We start from the raw sequence: 12,206 nt of genomic DNA, 5'->3' as shown, positions 1-12,206 counted from the left end.
ATGCATCAACTACCGGCAGGCTTTGGTGGTCAGAAGATGAAGCCATGAGAGGACAGTAGCACGGAAATCCTAATGCGTGATGCCTAACATTGTTTTGCAATACAGCTGCATTTGCAGCTGCTGCTGGCTTCCACAAACAGAGGAGTCATTTTGATTAATGTCTCCTCCATTCACTCTCCAGCTCCACTGAAAACACGTTAGAAAACTCTAGTAGAAAAAAAAAAAAAAAAAAAAAAGAGATACCTCCACTCTAGCTTGGTATGGTCATGGTATGACCATCAGTCATGGTATCCCCACTTCTCACCAGCCCTTGGTCTTTCCAAGCATCACTGCAGATGTAGCATCACTGTAGCATCACTACATCTCCCTGCTCTTGCCTTCTGGATGTTACCTCCTTGGTCACCTGCTCCCATTCCCCTGCTCTCCTCCAGGTGGTGGGTCTCTGCTCATGGCCCACGATGTCACCCATTGGCTGCTGAAGAGCAACTGTAACCTGCCTTCTGGTCTGCCCTTGTGCACCATGGGATTCTTCCAGCCTCCTTCACTTTTATGCCAGCTACCCTAACTACTACTGCAGAGATGGAAATGTTTCTGCTTTGGAGCTTCTGCTCCACCCCTTCTTCCAACTCCCATGACCACAAATTCAGTGCCAAGGCCATCATCACGATCAGTCTCTGCTGCATCCTCAGTGCCTCTGATTGTCTTTTACCACCTGATCCTACCCCCAGTCTCTCAGCTAGATGGAACTCTTGAAAGCTTTTCTCCATTTCCTAAACAATTGCTTCCTAGCCCCTTCAAGCCAGCATGGATTGCTCCCCCAAGTCCTTTGCCCTCCAGAGAGCAGGGCTGCTTGTTCACTCTGGGTGGCCTTCCAGACAGAAACACTGGCTCAAGGTGTTGGTATTGGCCAACATCTCTGCCCTAAGACCAGCCCAAAGCGGTGCTAAACCTGCTCTCCCCCTCAAGAAATTCCCCACTGCTTTCCTGGGGTTCTCCTTTACACAGCACACCCACCAAACACCACACATTTGTTTCGGGCCAGTATCAGGCTGTGCATCCTGCTTTTGGGTTCCCTTCTGTTGAACACACCTTAAATTTGCATGTTTTCAGTGGCACTGCTGAGCTGGCCCCTGTGGAAGAGCTTGGCTCTTAAAGACCATCTCTTTCATTTTTTTAGAAGAAAACAGAAGAGGAGCTCTACACAGCGTGCAAACCTTCCCTGTCCATTTTCACCTCTCATTCTTACTTTAAATTTCAGGCATTTCAGCAGGATTTCTGACTGATTGGCAAATGAAGGGGAGCAGAAATGCTGCATCACAGCAGAGGCCTGTCCCAGATGGAGAAAGCTGGTGAGTCCCTATCAAAAAAAAAAGCACAAACCCCTGGGTCCTGCCAACAGGCACTGGAAACTCAGGGAGTGACGTCCAGGAGTCCCTGCTTATCTGCTGGGTGCCACTGCATCCATCTCAACCTACCGCACCTCAAAGGTTACTGATGAGCAGCCTCCCACAGAAGCATCACCCTGGTGTGGGTGGTGAATGGATGGGAAGTCAGATGTGAAAACAAGATTGGGCACCCTGATGTCAGACAGCATTTATATCCATGGCCTCTAACACAAGTCCAATCCAAAGAGAAGTACTGGATCCGTCCTGATGAGCATTATAGTCATCTTTTGTGTGATGGCAGCAAGTGAAGCTGCAGCTTTTCCCTGTTGATCACACTAGGATGAAGGTTTTGAATGCAGTGAGGAAACAATCATTTGTACCTGTGAAACCTCCATCTCAGCAAGGTGAAAGAACCCTGCTTGGTATAGTAATGGGTCTGCACTGAATTTGTTTTGTTCTGAATGAAAGCCACTTCTGGAAGGGTGGGGACAACACACTTGAGTTTAGTCACTTCCAATTCACCCTGTTAGCTACTTTGGAATAACTTGCCAATAAAAACATACTTGCAGTGAAGGTTAAACTGTTTAAGTACATGGAAGATTTGAGCGCTGATGCTCTTTGCACTACTCTGTTGGGCTTACTGCTGCTCAGTCACCAAGAGCAACTGCACATCTGCACATGTCCGTAAGCCTTCAGCAAGTGCTGGGTGGATTTAAGACACCTTGTGCTGAGAAAATACCACCTCCTTGGATAAGGAAGGTGGCTGCCTCTTCAGCCACAGATTTTACTCTGCCAGAAAATTAAATAATAAAGAAACACATTGAAGATTTTTTCTGAAATACCAGCTGTCCCTCCATGCTCAAGCCAACTCTTCCGAAATTCTGGGAAGCAGGAAGAGGAGGTGCTGATGAGGAGCTGGGTCGGGCCAAGCACTTGCTGTTCTCCATTCAGCACAGGTGCCCAAGTCACCTTGAAAGGCATTGCTGCCATTAACACATTGTACCATCGGCTTTCGTTAATTAGCTGAAACAATGCCGCTTTGCACTGCTGAGATTTAGAAGCCAAGAGCTTCAATGCTGTGCTCCATATCTGCATCTTGGATGTGTCATGAGACCCAGTGCTGCAGAGGGGCTGGACCAAGCCACTGGAGAACAGAGAACCTCACATGGCACAAGGGGAGCCACACATTTCTGCAGGCACCTGCAGCCCCAAGGTGAGTTTGTGCAGAGAGGGGAAAGCCCTAACAGGCGGTGGTAGGAACATGGCTGCTAATATCTTCCTATGTGACATGTTCCTGAAAGATCCGGGGAAGCCTGGGGTAAAGGAAACTGTTTGGAGATGGCTGGGAAACACTCTCAGAGCTCAAAGAGCATGTGTCAGAGGCTCTCCTGTTAAATTGCCAGGTGAAAAGCCAGGTTAGGGGAGTCAGTGTAGCTGAGAGCATGGCAAGAAGCCAAAGAGAGCTTGGCAATGGGGAGAAAAAAAGATACGACTCGGGAAGGGAAAGTATTGAACTTGGCTTTGTGTAGTTTAGGCACAGAGGAAGGGTTCCTCATCCCCCCAGAAAGGTCTGGGAGCAACAACTCAATGTGCAAGCTCGGGATCTGCAAAAGAAAGCCAAGAATAATGAGATGGGTCTTCATGGGAAATCCAGCCAGCAGAGAGCAACCCTGGACCTGTGGGGACAGAAGGAAGGGCCAGAGGAACCAAGGTCCACAGGAATGAGGAGGCTGGAGGAGGCAGAGCACTACGCAGGGTCTTAATTGCAGCAAGGGAGATCTGGGCTCAGTGCTGGGATGCAGTTTCCTCACAGCAGGACAGCCATGTGCTGTGCCCAGGGTCAGTCATGCTGCAGGGATGCACTAATTTAGCCTTGCTTTGCCCCAGCTAAAGATACTGAGTCAGAAGATGTTGTGAGTGGGCTGCCTGGTGGTCCACCCACCTCACCCATCCCAGAGGGTCTCTACCACACACATCTCACAGGGACCTTGTACTACCTTAGGCCTGGCACCGGATCACACTACTCTGTAGATGATATAATTGACATTCATCACCAACAGAAAAAGAGATCACCCCATGCCTACACTCCATCAGGCAGAAATCAGCCCAGAACAGCATTTTTTTAATGGTTACATTCAGTGTGATGCTTGTAAGCATACATGCCCTGCAATGCTACTGGGACGCACCTCTTACGTGCCGTTCTTCAGGGGAAGGCCAAAGGACACCCAAAAGAGGACACTCATGGCCGGAGGTCCATGATGAGTGCTCACCAAGGAGGAGAGGCCACGTGGGGCTTTGCAGCCCTTGGAGGACACACAGCTTGTCCTCCTGCAGCCAGGAAACTAGAGGGCACAGCTCTGTAAGGAGCTCCAAGCACGCTCCCGGCATCCTTCTGCTTGCAGGGACAGCTGAGAGGAGAGCACCTCCGGGGTTCCCAGCAGAACACAAGGGGCACTTTCGTCCTGCTGGACAGGGAGCCACCAAGGAGGTGGCTTTCCGTTCCTATCCCCTTCTCCCCACCTCAGTCCACCACACTACATGCGATTCCAGGCATCCTGGAGCGCTGAGGATGGGGTGCACTGCTTCCACTGCGTCTTCTGCAGCAGATGAAAATGCTCGCAGAGCAGCAGGCATCCTGCAGCCCATCCGCCACCCCCCTCTGAAGGAGACTGCCTCTGGCCAGACTGGCTTTAATCCCAGGCAGCATCATCCCAATAATTTCCCTCCATTTTCAATCTCCTGATCTGGGGGCAGCCCACAAATCCCTTCATCCTGCGAGTGCAGCAATCTCCTGCCTCATCTCATCCCAGCCCCATTTCTCTCTCTAATCCCTGGAAATAGGGATGAGACTTGCAGCACGAGGGCTGCCCTGGAGGGGTCTGTCCAGGCACTGGTGGACAGACAGACTGACCCAGAGCACACAAGGGTGGACAGCACATGGCAGGTTGAGACAGGCAAGGTGTGTGTTACTTTGACTGTGGGGCTGGACTTAGAGCTCTGCGTGTGTTGCTCCTCCATGGCACTGGCTCTCAGCAAACCCAAACCCACGTCAATCACCTTGGCCAGAGATACTCTGGCCTCTGGGAATGCAGGCAGGGGTGGCATGCAACAACGTCAGTGGCTGTGCCACCAACCCCAGGCATGAGATGCCCCATGGATGGAGCCAGGCAGGGTGACTCTGTCCCATGCTTACCGGTGAGGAGGAGGAGGAGGAGGAGGAGGAAGAAGAGAAGGAGGGTGGCCCTGGGCGGCTGGGGGTGGATCGCCACCGCGCCATGCTCAGACCCTGACAGCAGGCTCCAAAACTGTCACTCCTGATATGTTTTCACTTCAGCTAAACCTCAGCCTCGATTACGATCAAGGAGAGCCGTGCTTTCCTCTCTCCTTCTCCCTGTGGTAGGTCCTCTATAACCTCAGGTCCAAACACTCAGCCAAGCACACTGAAGAGGAAACCTGTACGCGTGCTGAGCATGGGACCAGGGCTGCGGGGAGGGGGCCATGACCACCCCTGTCCCCAAATCTGGCCCCGGAGGAGCAGGTCTGGTGCCCCGACACCATTTACTCACATAGCAAAGCCTGAATAAAATAAAAGAAGACAGATGTGTGTGCGTGCACAGCCACAGCGCCAGGATGGGTGCGACGAGTGAGAAGCAGAAGAGCGTGTTGCAGAGATGGGGAGCATTCCCCCACCAGGGCTGGCGCTCATTCTCATGCACTGAGACCCACAGACATGGTACCTACCCCCCTTCCCTGCAGCAAACCCCGCTCCCCAAAACCACTTTTTTTTTTTCCTCCTTCATCCTGGTCAGTATTTTCCCCCCTCTCAAACAGTCTGTTTTCTTCAGAAAGAAATGTCCTTAAATTCGACTGGATTAAAAGAACATCTCTGATGTTTATTACCCTAGAGGAAAGACGTCAAAATGTGCTTTTACATCCGGAAATACTAAAAATGTTTGCACAAATTAATCCTTAAGAGAGAGAGGGAAAGAACTGAGATTAAGAGCTTCAAAAATACGACGGAATTATTTTGCAATTGAAGATGAAAGCCCGAATATGATGCAAAACCACGACTTCTCAGGGTTTGGGTTCTGTATCAAAATGCAAGCTGTAGCATCTGCCTTTGCATCTGCCACAACAAAGGTCAATCACTTGATGGGAACCTAAGCACAATGCCCTTCTTCCACTGGTTTTGGTTTATTTTGAGCCAGACGTGACTCTCCAGTAATAAAATGGATTTCTCTAATATGGTTTGCATTAAAATGACATTATCCCAGAAAACTCCAATTACAAGACAAATATATCTAGAAATATTTTCCCTTTATAATAAGGATGTGATATTCCGGGATTGATTTCAACAGCATTTCAGCCTTCCCTAACCTCTGAAACTAACAGCTCACTTTTATACTCACATAGAAATGTTTCAACCAAATAAAATGCCACCAGAGAGAGAAAATAAAGCAACGGCATCACAAAATGTAGCGACCATGGGGAAAACGGTTACCCAAAGAACAGAAGGGAGCCATTACAGAAAGCATTCCTCTCCCCACATCAAATTTCTGCCCACTTCCTCAGCGCGGGAGCAAAAATTAATGGAAACGCAACCAAAATGCAATCAAATCAAATAGGCGCGGGGCTCCTATTGCACGGACAGACCCAGGTGTGATGGACACTGATGTTACTCTAGCCCCCGTTTCTTTGGGTTGATGGGATTCTGGCTGTCCCCACCCCGCACACGTTCACCAGCAGCTCTGTCCGCAGCTCGCACCGTACCTCACACAAATCCATAACAGATGGATATCTCAGCTAATTCAGGGATGGGCACTTCCCGACCCGGTGGTTGTTAGCATTGGCTGCAGTATGCAGGTAAAGTTGCTCTTTATTTTCATAAAATCCACACCACAGCAAAGAATGGCAATTCTGCAAGACCAGGTATTTGGAGGAGCAGCCGCTCACTGGAGCTCACTACCTATTGCTCCCACAATCCCACCTCTGTCCAACACAGTTTTCTCCATGCGTTTAGAAAAGCTCTTAAGTGTTCAGAGCTCTTTTAGCTCCTACTGGAGCCCCATATTCGACTCGCTTCCCAACTCCTCACTAATCATAGAATCACAAGGTTGGAAAGGACCTACAAGATCATCTAGTCCAACCATCCTCCTATCACCACTACTACCACTAAGCTACTAAATCGTATCTCGTAGCACCTCATCAATTTTCATCTGTAGGAGAAGTTGCAGACAGCAGGTGGTCTTCCACCAACACAATCTCTTAAATCTTCTTACCTTCCCCAAAGAGCCGCTTTCGTGCCGATTTCGCCTGACGGGGTGTGCGCAGATGGCCACTCTTCACGTTTGGAAAGGATGAAAAATGCTATGGGGAAAAAAATCCCAGTGATCTTTTGCTGCACAGCGCAGAGGGCTCCAAACCTCATTGGCCCTGGGACGGCAACCACGTGGCATGGGATGGAGAGCACGTGACCTATTTTCTCCCAAATCCCTTGGTTTGCTGTAAAGGGGGATGCACCCACCACTGATGCTTTTGTCATTGCAGTGGGCTCTGATTTTCTTTTTTTCCATCATTTTTTTTAAAGGCCACTGAGCAAATCGGGTTGCCTCGAGGCGATGAGAACAAACCAGCCAATGCTATCAACATGAAGGGGAAAGAGTTCTGCTACGAAACGAGTGCTGGGGCTCTGTACATGGGGAAATTTAGAGCCATTTGGCCAGGGTATCAGCCAGGGATGGAGCCTGCGGGAGGGAGGAGCGTGTTCAGCAGCACACATTTAGCTGCTGGCGCTGGCCAGCAGTTAGAACAGCCAGCTTGCAGCAGGGAGCAGTGATGGAGGGACCCAGCTGGAACACTGACTGCGGACCCCAGATCTCAACTGGTACACCCTCTCCATGAGCCTCCGAGGAAGGGAATGCATTGTAAGCATGGCATGGCCAAACAAAGAGCATCTCATGTTCCCACACTGCTTTGGACTTCTCCACGGCTGCTCACATCCTCCAGTGCCCTCCTATCAACCAACCACTCCAAGAGCCAACAGATCCCCTGCTTTGGAGGCAGAGGAGCAGCTGAAACAGTTGTTTTGGAAGAAGGACCAAGACGTCTGGTGTCTTGTAGATAGAGTGCAGCATGCTCCAAGTTGGGCACCATCTGCTTCCAAAACTGCATAGCTAAACAAGGCTCAAAGGACATGTCAAAGTCACCTCTATAAACACCTGCTCAACCCAAAAAACCATCCCAATCACATCCAAGCCAGCTATGGTCCACGGGCTAAGTATCAACCCTGGCTTTCTCCCCTCAACTGCCAGTCCTGGTGGCCCTGCAAGTCCAGGCTCCAAAGGGAACATGAGCTCTGAAGTAGCTGAAGGAGCTTGCTCCTTAATTCTGGGTGACTGGAGAAAAGTTCGCTTTGCTTCAAGGTTTTGGATTCCTTGCATTTAAGATAAATACAGCTCTTCTGTACCAGCCCAATGGAGTCAGGACACTCCGCTATGCCATCCTGTGCTGATGATGCACCTTCTCATCATCCCTGCAAATGGAAACCCTTGGGCAAACCCTCCTCTGGCATCAGCCCTTCAATTTTAGTGATATGTTATTTCTGCAAGGCAGCTGTCCCAAACCACCCCATTACCCAGGGGCTTCAGACTTCGTTATCTAAGGTTAACATCTAAGGCTCCTTGAAAGCTGGCTGAGATCAGGCTTTGGTGATGAAATCATGTCCCCTCAGTGTCACCACAACATTCCCCCCAGCTGCTGGTCCTTTACCTAGGCTGTCCCCCACCCAATGAGCTACACAGGAATGTCAGGCAGTTCTGCACAGGCAACACCATCCATCCATATGTCCCAATCCTTCCCAAGAAGTGGATAATACCGCAGTGAGATCAGAGACAGAAATACAGCCATAAAATACCCCACAGATGTGCAGTGAGATCCCCCCCCAAGTTGGAGACCACACTTCTCCAACCAGACTATGGGGCATTTTCTTTCAACAAACATGAACCAAGGGATAACCTTGCTTGCCGTTGCGTGCTGGAATGCAGAGGACTCAGCCCAGTGCAGTCGGCTGAACACTTCCCCTCCCTCCCAGCCCTACAGCGCTCCTCCACAGCCCCTCAACCCTCCACAGCAGTGCCCAGCCACATCTGGCCCCTGAGTAATCTGCCGGATAATTATATAATAGGGGGCAGGAAGAGAAATGATTTTAGGCTGCTCTGCCGATAGAAAGCAAGCTGGATTAAAAGATCAGAACAAGCAATACGTAGATTAAAATGGTTTGTTGTTTTCAGCTGCAGGAAATCCATGGCTAAAGCAAGGAAGATGCAGAGTGAAGAAAAAAAAAAAAAAAGAGGTTTCTATGCATTAGCAACAGCAAGTTCAAGGTTTCCAAGCCATGCTCAGGTTTTGTTTCATTTCCCAACAGAGCAGGACACGGGCACTGCCCCTCTTAGCCTCAGGCACCCCATAGCCTTGTGCCCAGCGATGTGGGCAGAGCAGGCGCCTGCATGCTGTCCCCCTGTCTCCCAGCAAGGTCAGCTGCACGGTGCCACGCCACCCTGCTCTGACGGATGGCTTTTGAAAGGCGTGAAGGGGAGGCAGGGAAAAAGCAGTGGGAGAGGGGCACAGCACTGATCAGCCGCAGCCCGGATCAATGCTGTTAGCTCCTCCTGTTCACCTTCAAGTTCAGATTAAGCAGAAGGGTCAAACTGGGAAATCGTTAGCTGTTGGTCAGCCTTGTGCCAGCATGGACGCGCAATGCAAGCACCTTACCTGCCCTGGAGCTAACACTGCCTGGGTGCGAGATGGAACAGCAGCCATTTCCCAGGGCCAACTAATCCCCCCCCCCAAAAAAGTCCTTTTTCAGGTTCCCCCTGTACACGCTGTTTGCTATAGCATAGGCATCCATAGGATCACCTCTGAATGTAAAGGACGGAGGAAGGGCGCTGCAGGCATGCTCACGGTTACATGGACAAACATCCCCCAGCTCTAACCTGGTGTTCCAACGGGTGTCATGGGGCAAGATGTCCAAGATGCAGCCAAGAGGAAGGGTCAGCATTTAAAAGAAAGCACGCCTTGCCTTGCCTTTGGGGCCAGGAGCTGCAAATGCACAGAGCTGGGCACCAGGCTCCTGTCCTGCCTGGGGACACAGCATTGGGCAGGGATGCAGCCCGGGGAGAAGGGATGGCACTCCTGTCAGGGAGCGTGGGAAGGCAGAGGAAGCAGGCTGGAGACCTGCCTGCTTCCTCTGGAGGTGGGAGCTGCGAGATGTCACAGTGTTCATCCAAATGGTGCTTTAATAACCGCTTATTGCAGAAAAACGTCTTCACTTAAGCCAGGGGATAAAACATACATGCCAGACAGAGCAGGGTCACAAGAGCTTGTGGGAGGACAGTTTGGGGTTGTTGACCCGGGTCAGACACACAGTCCCCCAGCAAGGACGTGCCCTGGTTTTCCTCAGAGATGGCTGTGGGGAGCCCTTCCCTGAGACCCACTGGGTCTGGGGGCTGCCAGCAGAGCCTTTCTTGCTGCTTCCCAAAGCACATCCTTCCCCGAGCATATGGCCTCCAAGCCTCTGAAGCCTCCCCCCCCCGAATCCCACTACAGATGGATGTGTTCGCAAGAGGCTGCATGCAGCACACACAGCTCCAGCCCATGACAGCAGACACCCCAGGAGATGTGTGCACACCATCACCAACCATGGCACCACGACCTTGGTCCAGCCACACAGAACCATAGGATCATTTGAGTGAGAAGGGAGAGAGATGGGTTTCCCAGTCACTATAACATTTCTGCTTTACAGGGCCATCTTCTCACCAAGAGTTGCACATCCTCCTCCTCGCTAATGGAAAATGTTGCCCTGCCTTCCATTATGCGATAGTCAATGCCTGGGACAGCACGACAGCCTCAGGCCACAGCAGATCTATTTTAGTAACAAAAGCAGAGAGGCAGATGAACATGACCCCATCTCTGCTCTTCCCAGCTTCGCTCTTTCGCTGGTTTTATAGGACCCCTGTGACCAGCACGGCAGAAGGTGAGTGACCAAGTGTGACAGGGACAGAGGCAGTGGGAGCTGGAGAAGGGCCAAGCTTGCCTTACCTCTCCCTGCAGGCTGGCCTCGAGCTCCAGAGCGATTCCTCAGAGGGCTGGGGTTCACCAGGGAGGGGCATGCTGAGCGCAGAGCAGGAGCCTGCAGAGCTGGGTACAGGGCTGAAGGTTGATTCCTGGTCTTTCCCAACGTCCCTCAGCCCCAGTTCCCTTGCTGGAGGTGGAAGGGGCTCCCTGCAAGCCCCGTGTTCCCCTTCATATGACCCCCCAATATGGGGGTCCCTGCTGGCAGAGCTGGACCTTTGCTAGAGAGATGCTCTGCTGTGGTTGCTTTGAAACACTGGGGAAAGTCAACTTCATTGAGAAATAAAGTATGCTTTGGGTCATTCCCCCCTCCTCTTTCTTCACAGTAGTCAGCGAAGGGTTGCACCATGACACCTGGCAGCATTGCCACCAGGCTGTTTATGGGCATACATTCCTCCAGACTCAAGTTTGGGGAGGTCCTGCCCCAGCAGCCACCAAGCAGAGCCATCACAAAGGTGGGACTGAGGGGCAGGCCCTCAGCCAGAGCCCAGCAGCGAGGCTGTGATCTGCCCCATGGGGGTCGTGGCTCTGCTTCAGCAATGGCAGCATTCCTACATGTTTTGGTGACATGGGCACAGGGTTATTTTTATTGCTTTATTTTTGTTGCTGCTCCCAATAAGTTAACTGGGGCATGCATTACCCGTCAATACAATCAATCACACAGCCAGAGCAGTTAATAAGCTGAGTGCCAGAGGGCAGGAAAACCTCTCCATTGCCCAAAATACTCTTTGAGCAGCGGGACGGGTGAGCTGTGGTTCCTGCTGATCGCTGCTCCAAACACACAGGGGCAGCTCCTGCTTTGCAAGTGGAGACTGCACCTGTGCCAGACCGTTCCCACAATGAATGTGGGTTTTCCACCCCAATATCCAGATCAGTCTCTGGACAACATCCCCATCCTCCAAGGCCAACTGGAAGTACAATCATTTTTAAATCTCACTGTCAAAAGATGGTAGCATCCTTTTCCCACGGGCTCCCAGAAGATGGGGGAAAAAGGGGTCTAAATAAATCACCAAAACAAAGGAAAGGATGGAAAACACAAGCAAAGCCCTGCAAGCAGCAGTAGTGGGGTGAGACTCACCTTTAGGGGCCAGGGACAGACGGCTGGGGTCAGCAGCACAGGCAGCAGGGGGAGACCTGGAATAGAGCGTGACACCTCGGCACACTGGGCACCCACGGGAGCATCCTCCTGGCACCAGGAATAAAACAGCCTCAAGCAGAGGGTCCTTAGCAGGTTTTTGTTTTGCTGGTCACCACTGAAAAGAAAAACAAACAAACAAAAACCAGCAAAGCTCAGATGCTGCTGTATGTCAAACTCCCATGTAGGTCAAATCCCCAGTTCCCAGACATTCAGTCTTGGTTACAAGTCCATACCCTTTTACAAACCCCACATCACAGCTGTTTTTCTGCAAGATGTCAGCTCCCGACCAGCTGATGATGCAGAAAGGTGAAGTTCTGGACAGAGCCAGCAGGGCCTGGCCGTGAGCAGCATGCTGATGCTCAGGGTTTCCCCACTGCCCAACATCATACCCGAGCACAGCTCCAGTTCACCAAAACGCACGTGAGCTGAGGGACTCAGACCCTGGAAGGAAAAAGGGCTGCAAGGAACACTTTGCCATGCAGATGTGTGGAGAGGAGCCTGTTTCTGAGAATATTGCTACTTAGCTCTTGCATGTTTCCCCAGTAAGTATTTAT

General features: G+C 51.1%; 1 protein-coding gene across 47 annotated transcripts in view; it reads right to left on the bottom strand.

Moving 5' to 3' along the window:
* PCBP3 (poly(rC) binding protein 3) overlaps positions 1 to 12,206 on the bottom strand; it is a 48,575-nt gene that overhangs the window by 28,306 nt on the left and 8,063 nt on the right. For 43 of the 47 annotated variants that reach the window (XM_025152410.3, XM_040703955.2, XM_004942517.5 and 40 more), the window contains exons 2-3: positions 11,593 to 11,767; positions 10,482 to 10,580 (exon numbers count right to left, since the gene is read on the bottom strand). The gene's annotated coding sequence lies outside the window, so the exon portion shown is untranslated. Of the gene's footprint in view, positions 1 to 6,664; positions 6,753 to 10,481; positions 10,581 to 11,592; positions 11,768 to 12,206 lie in introns of all 47 variants that reach the window. The other 4 variants (XM_004942518.5, XM_040703964.2, XM_004942520.5 and 1 more) reach the window with 2 other exon arrangements.

The sequence above is a fragment of the Gallus gallus genome, chromosome 7, assembly GCF_016699485.2.
Source record: "Gallus gallus isolate bGalGal1 chromosome 7, bGalGal1.mat.broiler.GRCg7b, whole genome shotgun sequence".
Lineage (NCBI taxonomy): Eukaryota > Metazoa > Chordata > Aves > Galliformes > Phasianidae > Gallus > Gallus gallus.
The sequence above is the reverse complement of the archived record's forward strand: the minus strand, read 5'-3'. Positions and strand labels throughout refer to the sequence as shown.